Raw genomic sequence first — 16,076 nt, 5'->3', positions numbered from 1 at the left:
TGTTGGTGGCTGAAGGTCAAGTCATCTTGCTTTTCATAATGCATAAACCTGAAACTCACTCAGACACCAATCATATGACCTAAACCTTGGAACAAATATTTTACTAAGTAAATCAGAGAGCATGCTGGCATTTCTATTAACCTTCAATGCACTGCTGACAGCAAATGAATAATGATAAATAATAACTCAAGCCTGTAAATCATGTTTAGCATCAGAAGCAGGAAAAAAAATGCCCGCGTGTGCCGCCATCTGTTAGGAAGGGAACAGCAGGGGCCGAGGAGAGCTGGGAGGAGGGAGAGCAGGCTACTGGGGCCGGGCTGAGCACCTTTGGGATTCAGTAAACTGGCCGAGGACGGGTGAGCCACTTCGGAGCAGGACTGATGGCGTAAGGAAAGCGCCTCCCTCCCGTGTCCTGTTCGGTGGGCCTGTTTCTGCCTTTGATCTGCCAGTCTTAGGGGTTTCCTCTTTACCTCATCTTTTGCCTCATTAAATCTGTTTCCACTGTACCCACTGGGTTTCAGGGTCATTTGCAAAGGGGTCCTCTAACTAAGCAAAACCTTCTTAGGGACATTCCTCTCCTCCCTCCAGCCCCCACTACGGGCACTTGGTTTCCACTGTCCTGCGGGCAGGCGTAGGGGCTAGGCCGCTGCCCTGGACCCCCAGCCCTCCCTATAAATGTCCCTGCAGGGGGACGTCCTCGCAGAAGGGCCTTTTGCCTCCCAGCACAGTACACTTCACTGCGATTCCAAACAATTCCACAAAATAGAAACGTGACTCCCCAGTCGCCAAGGTGTGTGAGACGTGAGGTCACCAATGAGCAGTCCCCCTTACAGGAAACCCCTCAGTTCACTGGGGTCAGGAAGTTCTAGAAGCTGACGCCTGCGTCTAGCAGGACCTCTGCCTGGGGTGGTGGGTGGGCACTTGTTTCTTCTCTCCTCTCTCCTCTGTCTTTCAGTGGGACCAACATTTGCCAAGCTGGCCTTGCCTTCGGTGCATTCTAGCCAAGAAACAGACGAAAGCATGTTCTATGGTGAAATTTATTGGAATAAAAATCCATTCAGACCATTTTTTGCTCCTTCTGTGAGCACCCCAAGTGCCAAGGCACTTCTGGCCCTCGAATCCCTGAGAAGTCTGATTCGAGGTCACAGTGACCATTTCTTTTTTTCCAAATAACCCCAGCTTGGCTAGTCAACAGGCTGCTCGAGAGGAAGCCAGGCCTGTCCACAGGCTTTCCACCTAGGACCCTGTATTTGTTTCTCCATGGGCCATAGGGAGCAACTGTCCCTGCAAGGGTGCCAGCTCATTGGCTTGAAGGCATATTGCTGATTACAATGTGTAGGCCCTGGGGCTCTGTCCATGCTGCCTGCTTTGTGACTTAATATGCTCTTCTCCTTGGGAATTATATAATCAGAGAGGGAAAGTCTTCTTTTTTTTTGTTTGAAACATGAGTCTTTTTTGAATGCCAGTAATTTAAAGTCATTCTGTACCCCTTGAGATCAGAGTTATGCTAAGTGATGATAAACCAGATATTGTAAATGGAAGAGAAGTAGTTCTGCTTGCAGAAATTTCATCTTTGACTTTCCTTTGCTTGCTCTTGGCTCCATTCCCCCATTTGGATTTGGGGCCTCATCAAAGAAGGGGAGAGAAATGGAGTCACAGAGCATAGAGTTTACAGTGGGAAAATTACCGTGAGGTCCCCATTAAGTTGAGGGACCGTGGGCATCTCCCTCTGGGCCTCAGTTTCTCCTGTAAAATTGCCTAACAATGTGAATTTTCCAGCTTATGGGCTTCTTCTCCCTTCCTCTTTACTTCTTTACCTTTCCTACTCTTTTAATTAGAGGGGGAAAGAGATGAAAGAAAAAAATGAAAGAAGCAGAAAATTAGCATTTTCTTGGCTGCACATTTCAGTTATTAATATTGCAATTTGAGGTAATGAAATTCACAAAATGCAAAAGGTTTAAGGTTTGCCTGGTGGGCTGAACTCCATCACATGGTATACGGCTGGAATTTCAAGGCGAGGTTCATTATGCAGAATGCACAATGCGGGCAAGCTAACAATGCCGTAAACCCTTCCCTTTTGCATTTTTTGACTTTAATGCTGCATTGCTGCAGGTTTGGGGTTTTAATATGCTGTATAAATACGGAATACATATTTGTAAGTACAGGCGCCGTGAAGGGGAGGAATTTCCCTTTTGAAATCTCCGGCTTTGAAAGCCCAACTCCGTTTGCTCTCAGCTGACTTGGTGAGAAAGCAGGTGGGAGAAAGCAGGGCAGGGGGGTTACCCAGGAACGATCCTCGCTCATGCCCAAATGCGCTGTGGAAGGCAGAGGCTTGCTTTCGCCCTCGCTGCAGTGTGCGGAGGGTTTCGTAAGGGAGACCGGGGCTCCTGGGAGGCAAGCACCGGGTAAGGGGGGATTTTGCTTGGCTCATCCCTGGCAGCCGCCCAGGCCCGCGCTTCCCCTGGTTCTGCGGAAGGTCAGCGCCAGCTCCCGCCCTGTTGTCTCTCCGATTAACGATGCTGCTCACCCCGAGCAGCAGGTGGAAGCCTCTGGGCAACAGAGGAGGTGAGAGTAGCCGCGCAGTTCCTCTCTAGCCGAGGGCATGGCGAATTCCGGGCCGCTAATCTGGACGGTCAGTGAGCACGGGCAGGGTGCCCTGTGGGGGTGATGTTGTGTCCCCACGGCCAGGGGCTTTCCGGGCCCCAGCCTGCCCGATGTGGTGTCTCCATGGTCCGAGACAGCAAAGGGACCGCCGTTTTCTCCTTAGGGGTCTCACTGTCAGCCTCGGCACTCAGAGTTGTCTGAAGGGAGACCCTTTTCCAAGGGCTGGGCTCCCATAGGTCTTCCCATGGGTTGCAGGCTGAGGTGGGAAAGGGCTTGATATCCTAGGAGGGATTAATTCTGTTGGAGAGGCAGGTTCAGGGAAGAAAGGCAAAAACCAACTCCCAGAACTCAAGGAGAAGATGCTTTACACCCCAGGAGTTCATCCGTGGGCCACTGTGCAGGGCTCACCAACCTGCCCCACGCCATCCGATCCCTGTGTCGCAGCATCTCTGCATCTCAGAATCACACAAGGGAGTCCCTTCAAGGTAACGCAACACTTCTCAGTTCTTTCTTCCACTAAACTGCCATAACTTTAAGACATGCACTTCTGTTAGAGGGCGTGGTACTGTCTACCTTGCCTTGAAATTATTGGTATAATTGTCTATCTACTCTGCTTTCCATTGAAGTAAGGTTTTCTCATGTCATATTCAAACCACTCAGCATTTATTGAGGACCTACCATGTGCCAGGCCCTGTGATATCTACAATGTCCATGTAAGACAATGGTCCCTGCCCTTAAGATGCTCCCAGGCTGGCGACAGAGGATATTGCATGAATAAGCAGTGCTCATTTATTGGGGTGCCTGCTGTAATAAATAAGCACACACACAGGGAAGGGGGCATTCTCTTGGCCCCAGGGAGCAGAGGGTGTAGAAGAATGAAAGTAGTTTGGTATGACTGTTGCTCAGGACAAAAGGGTACTCTCAGTTGAAGGTGACACTGGAAAGTAGACTAAGGCTAGGAGGTCAAGGGCATGTTGAGGTCCTTGCCTAGAATTGCACACTGACACCTGGTGATCCCAGGACTGGGCACAGAGGCCTGAGAGGATCTATTTCTGAAGAGACTCTTCATGAGATCAGACGTGGCCGGTGTAGCATCTGGAACCAGCCCGGGGCATCCACACTGTAGCTAGCAGTGATGTGGGTTCTCCGCTGTCTGCGTGCTGCACTGTGAGGAGAACACAGTCTCCCCCTTCCTGAAAACTTTTCTGTGAATGTCCCTTAAAAGGCCACGTTGCCACCATTGGTGCTATTCATGTGAGTTCGGGCATGTGCCCTAAGGGCCCACATTGAGCTCCAAATACTTTACCTGGTAAAGACAGTATGTTCTGACGTTATTTGTCATGAAAATCTAAGACCTCTGTAGGACAATAGCTGCCACCACAAATGTACCAGATCACACACGTGCGTCCCATGGCATCTGGGCACCTAGAAGATACTAACCCTATAATAGGATGAAAGAGGCCCTCTTCAAGGTGGAAATTTAGTTCTAAGAAGCAAAGATTGCTATCTGCCTGGCCTGGAATAGTCTAGGTGCTGTCGGAGCTCTCCTTCCCCAAGTCAGCCCCGGGACCTTCCCTACACTGCCCCGGGAGTGTGTTTGTGTGTCTGTGCGCTAAAAGAGGGAGTTAGGCCCTCAACGCCGGGACAGAGGCGCCAGCTGGAGCACCAGCATCCTGATCTGACGTGGCTGTCAGGAAAATCATCTGTGACCCACATGGGGCCACACTAAAGGTGATTTATCTTCCCAGGCTGCGCTCTCCCCAGAACAGGCCATGCCAATTAAGTAAAAAATAAGGCAAATTGTGTGTGTTGTGGTGCCTGGTGTTGACTGCTCCCCCCGAGTGACCTACAAATTAATTTTCTCATCGCACCCTTGTTCTGTAACCAGTTCCTAAATGGAAAGCTCAGCAGTTTATCTCCTTAATCTCTTATTCCCTTCATCCACTTTTATCCAAAACAAAATTAAATCATTTAACAACGATTTTAATAAGCACTAAAAAGTGTAATGAACCAAATAATGAAGAACTCATATTATTTTCTTTATCTGCTTTGTACTTAATTTATTTTGCACGTTTCCTTTGCAGGCCTCTTCCCTGAGAGTGTTTCCAACAACATTAGGATTGTAGGTAAATGTTTCCTTTAGTTCCACTGAAAACTAGTAAAAATCCCAATTTGAAAGCTGGATGGATTCCTGTCCTAACCACCCAGGACACGGTTTCAAAGCTCATGCCCAGGACACAGTGCCCCTTTTGGGACTCGATGTCAGTCAGGCTCTAGTAAATTCCCTCTTGAGCCTCAAGCCAAATGAGTCCCTCCTGGGGCCAAGGAAGCCATGCTGGTTTCCCCCCCAAGCATGGGGTACACTAGGCATAGGAAGTGTGGCCCATGCTGAACTGGACTTCTCCTTGTCTGTGCTTATGATACTTGGGTGAGAGGGCCCAGACTAGGGTGTGACTGAAGCAATGAAATCCAAAGCCCTAAATCCAGGCACTCTAGACTTCTAGGAGCTCTGCCTTGTAGCTAAGCATAGCTGGCCCATGCTCCAGAACATACTTACAACTATTCCGTGGCCTGCGAACCCTGTAGATTGGGAAGAGGGAATTAGGCAGGCATTCCTTCCTTACATCCTTCAGTGGCTCTCCACAGCCGTGGTCCAGGATACAGGACACGCAAAGTAAACAGGTAACTGAAAGAGTAATGGTCTAATAAACATTGCATCTCCATGCCTTATAACCGACCCCTGGTGTGAAGGAGACAAAGCTCCCTGGGAATTCAGACTGGATGGGTACTAGAGAGCATGCACCAAAGCCAGCCTGTGGTTTGGTTTGGTTTGTTTTTTTTCAAGTATGTAGCATTTCTGTTTCAGGAAAAATAAAATACAAGTGTATTTTTAAACCCAATCCCTATGTTTAAAAAACTATGACGGTAGGAAGGAAGAAAGGAAAAAAGATTAGAAAGGAGGAGGGAAAGTAACACATCAGGATATTTTTTTCCCCAAAGAAAAATACATATTAAATGGCAACAAATGTGCCCCTATTTGGAATAAGTTCTAAGTTGAGATCAAGGATGAGATTTCTGGAGGATCTTCAGTGTAAGGCTTTCCTAGAGGCTCTGGCATAAGTAGGAAAGAAAGGGGTTGAATGGTGGCAGATATTTGCCTCGGGGATGGGCAGTTTGGGGGATGTCTGAGAGGAGCAATAGAATCTGAGCAGAAGAGGGTCCCTGAGCTTTTGGTCTCTAAGGGAAAGTGTAGGCCGAATTCTAGAGAAATACTGCTCAGCTCTCAGGGCCTTTCAGGGAAGCCCTGGGTGGAGCAGGATGGGTTGTACAGCTTGGCCGGGACCCCAGGGCCTGCCTTTGCCGCCTGCCTTTGCTCCTCAGGGCCTCAGTTTCCTCGTCTGCACAACAGGCGTGATAAAAATAGAACCTGTCCCACACAGTCATTGTGAGTCTTACCTGAGGAGAAGCCGTGAGCCACGGCGCACAGGCCCGTGGGCCCTGAGCCAGGTGGCCGCCTGCACAGTCCCCTTGCTCTGAGCTGCCCCTCACCCGACCCTCTGGCTCCTCTACAGCTCTCCGCCTCCTCTGCAAACGTCTCCTGTCCTCGGCTCTATGCTAACGAGAGGTTTTCTGGAGCAGAGATTGATTAAAATATAGTGGCATACCCTCATTTTGCGTCACCGCGCGTGTGACTAATAGCCATGGAATTCATGCCACAGATAAATAATTGGCCCTCCAGCCATCTCCCATGTCTTCTGAGACGCGCAGCCATGATCTATCACAGCTGCAGACATCTCAATGAGCATCATCTCTAGATCATAATAGATCATGTAACATTTGTGTATGCTCAGGGACATAATTTACTATTAAACGGGGCCAAGATCAGCACCAAAGAAATTATCCTTCCGCGGAGGCGGACTCTTCCACTGCATTATATGCACGCTGCGATTTTTAAAATATTAATTATATTGTAAACTAAAGGTTTACTTTATGTATCATAAATCTGGGTGTCTCTTCTTTCTGTGTGCCCAATAAATATACTTCTCATCAACTTTTAATTATGCTGTTTGCATTATCCTGTCCTGAGGATGAGAGTGCCTGCTAAATCATGGTCTTCTAATGTGGACTACAGCATAAGTTTAGTTAATTAAACCATATATTTTATTAGTTCTTGCACTTCCATCTTGTAAAACCATGCATTATTATGTTGATGTTGGTGTGTGGGGGAGGCATAAAATAGCATAGCAAAGGTGTTGTTATTATTATTGTTATTATTTATTCTGGAGGTGCAGATAATTTAGGAAAAGTTGAATTGTTTTATCTGTGTGTAGTTCTGCTGCACTCTGAACTCTGGGCACACTGTCCCTCTGAAAGCGGGGGAAGGGCGAAGGTGTTATCAAAGGTCCAGGACACAGTTTGGAGACCAGTTCCAGAGCTGATGGTGGGAACTCAAGCCTGGGGTAGACCCCAAGCCCTCTGCTAAGCAAAGGGCAGCTCCCCAGGCAGGCACATCAGACCCAACTGTTTTCTTCCTCTAGGTCGTGCCTTTGGGTTAATGGGCTTTGGTCTTTAGCACCATTTCTCTGCTCTTTAATCCAGGCACAAACCCACAGAGGCTTTGAGCTGTAAAAATTCTTCTTCAAGTTTTAGAGAGGTTGGCCATGGGTTTTAGAAAGGAAATCTGAAGTGTCTCTGAAGGCAGGCAGTTTGAGAGCTGTTGAGTCAAGGGAGAGCTTCAAGGCCTGATTGGGTGACATGCCTGGTCTGCCCTTGCATCGCAGGTCAGCGGGTCACATGGCACTGACAAGTAGAAGCTGAGGAGCCAAAGGAAACTGAGTCGAAACATTGCTGTGTCATTTGCTAGCCTCGTGACCAAGAAAAGACATACAATGGTGCTAGCCTCAGTTTACTCATCTAAAAATGGAACTTACGAAACTACCCTTCAGGCTGATGTGATGATTGAGATATAAGACGAGTGCTTAGCTCATTGCTAATATACAATAAATATGTGATAATTGTGGTCACAGTGCTGCTGGTGGTGCTGCTACTCTTACTGTTGGCGTTCACAGAATCCTGCAGGTCGGACAAGTAGATGCACAGCACTGGACGGAGCTGCAGGCCCAGGGGGCCGAACCTGTGAGTCAGTCCACGGCTGCACCGCAACACAGCTTGATCCAAGCCACTCTTGAGCGAAGCCGCTGCACTAGAGGTAAAACTATCCTTTCTGGCAAATTCTCTATGTTCTCTCTTGTGCCCGTGTTGACGACTGAGTGGTATTGTCCTGGAGGTCCCAACGGCTCCCTCAGCCCTCCCCTTGGTGTTGCCTGTAGCCCTCCCCCTGGCTTTCCCCAGGCCCCGGTGCCCTGTGCACCGCTCATCTCCCCGCAGGCAGAGGGAAGCCTTGCACACTAAGGCAGGTGGCTGATTCCGTGCAACAGCGAGAGGGTCCTTACGGCACTGCGGGACCCTTTTGTTGCTTGCTCCTCTATAAATGACTCCCCAAAATATGTTGGCTTTATCAACTCCCTCCTCCTCTCCTCTTTCTCCCCACAAAGATAAATAAATCAAGAGCAGAGGCAAGATCTGTTTTGTTTCAACTTTTAAAAGTCTTTGAAGGCACAGCTATTGGAGAACATTTTTTTAAAAAGCCTTTTGTTTCTTTGCTGCTGCTCAGGTGGTGAAGCCCCCCCCCCCCCTTGTTATTCTCGTGGAGAGGGGAAGGGGGGGGTCCACTGTCTTTAAGGTTGGCTCAGGCCCTTCTCCTGCCCCCCCCCCCCCCAGGGCCCTCCAATTGTGCTGCCCTCCAGGACAGGGTCCACAGCAGAGTTTACAATAAACAAAGGCAATGAATCACAGCAACGTGAGCAGGGTTGACTGGAAGAGTCTTTGCTGGCAGTCCCCTCCCCTGTGAGAGTGTGGGTGGGGAGCAGGGGAAGGAACCCCCAGAGGAAGACTTCATGCCTGTAATGGATCCCATATGCCAAGGGCTGAGTTCTGATATTCTCCAGTCCCAAAGCACCTAGGCTTTGATTTTGATTTTATTTCGAATGGGTGGAGGGATAGAATCAGTATGCGTGGACTTTAGATCTCAAGCTGACAGTTCAGCATTAAATGAAGCATTACACGTTAGTGTCATTTTTTTTTCACTGTGCCTGCGTGTGGTCTTACCACCCCCTCTGCCCTATGACTCTCCACCCCCTTTCTTTTAGACTTTATCTACCAGTTTAAAAAATTATGAAGAGGTTTATGCTCTTAACCATGGAATGGTCACTCACCTCCCTCTAATCTGAGGATACTGAAGGGAGGCTGACACTTTCCATAATTTACTCTCCCTGTGGATGGGGTAAAACTGGAAAAGATAGGGGGATGGCAGGGAAGGGACTTCAACAGAGGTCCCATACCCACGGGTCTCATTTCTAGTCCAATGGAAGCATTGACAGCCTAAAAGTCCAATTTGGGAATTTTGTGCACCTTGAACTAAATGTTACACAGGCTTCTCCCTTTTCTGTTGCCACTTTGCAGAAAGAAAAGCAAAGAAAATTTCAGCAAGATGTAGCCTATTGACAAATAGAAATCCTCAACTATGTTCTAAAATTTTGTAACTTCTACAGCCAAGCAAGGGCTCCCCTGGCTCTATTTTAATAGTCTAATTTCAAAATCACACCCCTTCATGAGTCTAAGGAATTCCAGTAATCAGTGGTTACAGGCGGAGAACTTCTGAGAGAAGGTAAACTTGAGCCATCATAGACTGTAAAGCCCCCACAATCCATTCTATGTTTGATGAATGCAAGAGGACCCAGATGGAGCCCAGGCCCGGAGCATTGTGCGTTTGATCTGATGGACTCTGCATCTCTGTCAGGACATGGGGGCTTTGCAGGAAAGCAGAAGCCAAACTGAATTCCAGATGGAAAGGAAATCCAAGTGTCACCCTGGGATGCCAATGATCTGGTTTAGTCATTACAAATGCCACAGCTAACAGAAAGCTTCCATCTGAGCCGTTAAGAATTTACTAGTTTTGTCTTTCAACCCCTACTGAGGGGGACCCCTGAACCTTTATTTCCCTTCGAGGCTGTCCTGAGTTTTCTTCTTTAACATTGTCCCTGATTTATGGTATGTCCACATTTCCCTGGATAGTACCATCTTTTGAGTTATACATCATCAGAGTGACTCATTCTGATGATGTATGGCCCCAATACATCATCAAAGCTCCTTGCTCTGCTGTTGCACTAATGATATGTTAGTGTAATACATCACCGGGCTGAGCTGCAGCCGTGATGGATGGCGCCGAGGGTGATGGGAGCCCATGGAGAGGGAAGCTGAGGAGCAGGCTCCGGGTAGAAACAGGAGGAAAATCAGTCAATCCCAAGTCCACCTCCCTTCCTGATACAAATGCCCATATTGAATTAGCACTGTAGCATGCATCCCAAACCTTAAAGGAATGCAGAAGCAGGCATTATCCCCAAAAGGAGTGTTAGCTGGGGGCTCATGTACCTTAGAGGCTATATAGGTACCTGAGATCATAGGTACCTTATAGGTTATATACATGACCATAATTAAGAGGCAGGAGGCATCCACTGAATTGAATGGGGGCAGAGGACCCAGCAAAAAAAAGAAGCTGGGCTCTGGAACAAGGACTTCTTCTAGCAGGAGGGAAGTGAAGGCTCACAGAAGAATGCAGGGGGCAGAAATCTTCGACCCATACTCATAACTCCCCAGCAGAGGCTGGATGGGAGTGTTTCCGTGGTTTCTCAGCTGCTTTTCTCTCAGACCACCTTTCTGTCAGTGTTTACTCCTGCTCAGAGCATCTGATTTGCTGTGCACATTAGCCTTAAGGGAACACGGAAGTGTGAGTATTTGTTGGTGGACAGATCCAAGTGCTAGGCTACACCCACCTCACCCATGACTACCATGACAAGAGATACCACCGCACTCCCACTACTGGGCTCCACTATTACCACCACACCCCAGGCCCTCTGTAAAGTCAGAATTCCTAACACCACCCACCGCTCCCCAAATCCTGTGTGTCCTGTCTCTCCCTTGGAAGGTGTCAGTGTACGTTAGTATGTCCCTACAGACTTAACTATTCTAGATATTTCATATAAAGGAAATTACACAATAGGTGACTTTTCGAGTCTAGCTTCTTTCACTTAGCATAACGTTTCTGAGGTTCATTGGCATTGTAGCATCTAAAAGTACTTTTTCCTTTTTAAGGCTGATATATTAGATAATTGTGATATATAAATATATCACATTTGTTTCTCCATTAGTCCATCGATGGGCATCTGGGCTGTTTCCACCATTCAGCTCTTGTGAATAGTGCTGTTATGAACCTTCATGTACAAATATTCATTTGGGTACCTGTTTTCAGTTCTTTGGGGTAGATACCTAGGAATAGAATTGCTGGGTCATATGATAATTCTATGTTTAACTTTTTTGAGAACTGCTAGTTCTTTGAGGGAATGTTTGTTGATGGAAATTGTCTAGAAATCTTTCTCTTTTTCATTTTCCATTCTGGAAAGACAGTTTTTCTGGTCACACAGCTCAGCATTTTATAGATCTCACCATCACCTTTTGGCTTCGATTAGAGCTATTGCTTTCATCTAGTATCATTTTTAAGTGTTTGCTTTCTCTCTCTCTTGTTATTTTTCAGATATTTTGTCTTTGGTGTGATACAAATTTGTTATTACATTATTAATTGTTTTTGTTATTGTTATGTGTTTGAGTGGATTTCCTGCCTTTAACAGTATGTATTATGTACCTCTGTTAATTCACTTAAAGATTAAATATATAATTATTAAAGAGAAAAATACTTAATTCTACCAATACTTACTCAAGAAAAATCACTTGATAAAATTAAACAACTATTAACATAAAGGAAACAAAACAAAATTAACAAACAAAAAATCTTAGGAATAGAAATCCTTCCTTCAATTTACAAAAAACATTTAATAATAATAAAAAAAAAAAAAAACTACAGCAAACACCATTCTTAATAGTAAAGTTAAAATTATTCTTTAAGACGTCGGGGGGGGAAAGAAGTCCCAGTATTGCCACTTCTATTAAATGTTGCAGTGGAGGTCCTGGCTGATGCAGTAAGGAGCAGGTAGAAGGTAAGCAGTACAGGATGAGAAAGAGGAAATAATATTGACACAGGTGATGTAATTGACTACACTGAAAACTCAAAAGAATCTAAAGATAAATTATAACAATTAATGATAGCTTTCCAAGGCAGCTGAATATAAGATCCACATTAAAAGAAAGTAATTTAAACAAAAGTATACCATTTATAACAACAAAAAATAAGTACTAGGAATAAATGTAACAAAAGGTCTGCACTTTTTTGATGTAGAAACATTAAAAATACATAATGAAAGAAATTAAAGATACTTAAATATAGAGTATTCCTTATTTACAAAATAAAAGACTCAAATTTCTTAAAAATTCAGTTCTCCTAAATTGATTTGCAGATTCAATGCATTTCTAATAAAAATTCCAACTGAGACTTTTGAGGAACTTGTTAAGCTGTTTCTAAAATGTATACAAAAGAGCAAGTGTCCCCAAATAACCAAGGCCCACCGAAATAAGGTGAATAGTGTTAGGAGACAGTCCCTATCAAATATCAGCTCTCATTTTAAAGTTAAATAATTAAGGTACTATCATTATTGTGAACAGAAAATTAATTTGGAGCAAGATGGAGTCCAGACAGAATCCCATGCATAAATGAACACTTGATATATACCAGAGGAAGCATGTCACTTCACTGAGGGACTGGTAAATAATTGGTATGGGAACAGATGGCTTTACTTGTGAAAAAATGAAATAAAATTATATACTTACCTCATACCATGCAATCAATTCCAGATGAATTAAATGCTTAAATATAAGTACTAAACAATTATAATCTGAAAGAATATATAAGAGAATATATTTATAAAATTGAACTAGGAAATGATTTCTTAAACAAACTCAAAAAATGCTAACCGAGAGATCTAAGTTAAATTACATTAAAGTAAGTCTTTTGTTTCCCCAAGGACACCAAAAAGGGAATGAAAGACACTCCATATACAGGGAAAAGTATTTGTGTTACATGTTATCAAAAAGGGATTAGTGTCTGAAAATATAATGCACTTCTCCAAATTTAAAAGGAAAATATACTTTTTTTAAATACTTGAATAAAACCCTAAGGATTCCATAAAAATAAGACTGTTAGAACTAAGAAACAAATTCAGCAAAGTTGCAGGACACAACATCAACATGCAAAAATCAGTTTCATTTCTATACACTCATAATGAACTACGTGAAAAGAAGGTAGAAAACAATTCCACTTAACAATAGATAAACTTAGCAAATGAGGCAAAAGGCTTGAAAACTACCAAGGAGGCAAAAGACACTGAAAGACTATAGTACATTGCTAAAAGAAATTAAGATAACACCAATAAACAGAAAGACACCATGTTCATGGACAGAAAGGCTTAATATTTTATGTCCATACTACCTACAGTGAGCTACAGATTTAATGAAATCCCTATCAAAATCTCACTGGCATTTTTTACAGAAATAGAAAACTCCACCCTAAAATTCAGATGGAATCTCAAGGGATCCCAAATAACCAAAGCAATCTTGAAAAAGAAGAATAAAGTTGGGTCTCACACTTTTTAATTTCAAAAGTGATTAAAAAGCTACAGTAATCAACAGAGTGTGGTACTGGCATAAAGACAGGCATATAGACCAAGGGAATAGAATCGGCAGCCCAGAAATAAGCTTTGTTTTCAACAAGGGTGCCGAGGGGAAAGGGCAGTCTTTTCAACACAATGGTGTTCAAGATGATTGTGTGTCTTTCAACAAGTCCAACTGAGAAAACTGGATATGCACGTGCAAAAGAGCGCAGTGGGGCCTTTACCTCACACTATGTACAAACATTAACTCCAAGGGCGTTCAAGAAATACCTCAGACTGTAAAACTCCTAAAAGAAAACACACAGGAAAAGCTTAAATGACATTGGACTTGGAAGTGATTTCTTGGTTATGGCACCAAAATCATAGGCAAGAAAAGTAAAAATAGTTAAATATGATTACATCAAAATTAAAAGTTTCTGTGTGTCAAAGGGCCCAGTCAACAGAATGGAAGAGCAGTCTCCACAATGGGAGAAAATATTTGTGCACCATGTATCTGGTGAGGGGTTAATATCCAGAATATTCAGGGAACCCTTGTGCCCTGTTAGTGGGAACGCAGACTGGTGCAGCCACTGTGCAAAGCACTATGGAGGTAGCTCAAAAAATTAAAAATGGAGCTGCCCTATGACCCAGCAATCCCACTTCTGGCAGTTTATCTGAGGAAACCCGACACACTAATCAGAAAGAATATATGCGCCCTATGTTCACTGCAACGCTATTCACAATAGCTAAGATCGGGAAGCAGCCCAAGTGCCCATCGGTAGGTGAGTGGACAAAACAGCTGCGGGACATTCACACAGAAGAATACTACTCTGCCATGAAAAAGAAGAAACCTTTACCCTTTCAGCAGCATGGATGGACCTGCAGAACATTATGCTGAGTGAAATAAGCCAGTTAGAGAAAGACAACTACCGTATGATTCCACTCATATGTGGACTCTAATGAACAAACTGAACTCACAAGCAAAATAGAGTCAGACTCATAGATAGAGAGCAGGCTCACAGCTCTGGTGGGCTGGTTCTTGGGGGCGGGGAGAGACTGAGTAAAGAAGAAAAGAGAAAAGAGAGAGAACTCGTGGACTCAGACAACAGTGTGGTGACTTTGGGGTGAATGGGGTGGGGGGAGATGGAAGAGGGTGAATGGGGAATGAATGGTGGTGGGGAAAAATAAAGTAAAAGGGAAAATAAAATAAAATAATAAAATATAAAATAAAATAAAAAAAGGAAAAATAAATAAAAGAACTATAGCTCAGCAATAACAATAAAATAATCAGATTAAACAGTGGTGGAAAGACTTGAATAGACATTTCTCCAAAGAAGGTATACAATGACCAAAAAGCAAATAAAAAGATTCCCCACATCACCAATAGTTAAGGTGATGCAAAACAAACCACAATGAGATGTTACCTCACATCTCTTACGATGGCAATTATTGAACAAATACACTGCACTAAGTTGGCAAGAATTTGAAGAAATTGGAACCCTTGTTCCCTGTTGGTGGGAATGTAAAATGCTGCAGCCAGTATGGAAAATAGTATGATGGTTCCTAAAAATATTTACAATTGTGTTACCATGTGGTCCAGCAATTCCCCTTCTGAGTATATATTCAAAGGAATCAAAAGCAAAGCCTTGAAGACAATGTAAAGGTGTAAGCTACCCCCATGTCCTTTGACAGATGAATGAAAAAATAAAATGTGGTATATGCATACAGTGGAATAATATTCAGCCTTAAAAATGAAGGAAGTTCTGACACATGCTACGATGTGGATGAACCTTGAGGACATTATGCTAACTGAAATAAATTACAAAAAAGACAAATACTATATGATTCCACTTATATGAGACATAAGAGCAGTCGAATTCGTATTAAAAGGAAGTGGAATGGTACCTGCCAGGGGCTGAGGGAAGGGGAAAATGTGGATTTGTTTAATGGCTATAGAGTTTCAGTTTTGTAAGATGAAAAAGTTCCTGATATTGGTTGCACAACCAAGTACATGAATATACTTGACACTATTGAACTGTACACTTAAAAACATTTAAGATAGTAAATATTATGTTATGTGTGTTTTACCATAATTTTTAAAAGTGGCTTAAGAGGCTGAGAAAGCATTACAGAGAAAAGTTATTATAATGGCAAATAAAAACATTAGAATGATCAAATTCACTAGCAATCAGGGATATGTAAATTACCATCACAATGAGATAGCATTGCTGTTGCAAAAATTAACAGTACAAAGTGGTGATGGGACTGTGGAATAGGGCCAACGTTTACACAAACCCACTCCTAGAGTGTGTGGGCTTCTAAACAATAAATATATTTTTCAGGAACTGTGTCTATATAAACAATAGAATCACCCCAAATCAGCTTATCAGCACTATTCTGGCAGCCCAATCTCACACAATCCTGCAAAAGAAATGCGCCTCAGCCAGCAGAAGTAATGTGCTAGCCAAGCAAACCCCTGGAACAGAGACTCTACCTTGAAGCCCCATGACAGCCTCATAGATGTGAGTCTGGGAACTGACTTCTCACGTGTGGATGAGGCAGGTGGGCTGGGGGAGGGGGCTGGAGTGTCAGAGGAAATCCTAAAGGAGCTAAATAAGGCCTAGAATGCCCTACCCACACACCACCTCTGGTCTAAGCCAGTCTTAGACCCTGGAGGGAACTTAAAAATTTTCGGAAGGCTGTCCAAAGTGCACAATGCCCTGTGGCACCGGCCTGGGCAGAGGCTTCTTGCCTGGGTGCAGAGGCAACACTGTTCCTCTACACTGCTGGCAGAGAGTGCATCAATGTAATCACTTT

Source organism: Miniopterus schreibersii, assembly GCF_964146895.1.
Source record: "Miniopterus schreibersii genome assembly, chromosome: 14".
NCBI classification, from domain to species: Eukaryota; Metazoa; Chordata; class Mammalia; order Chiroptera; family Miniopteridae; genus Miniopterus; species Miniopterus schreibersii.
This window is presented reverse-complemented; position numbering follows the sequence as displayed.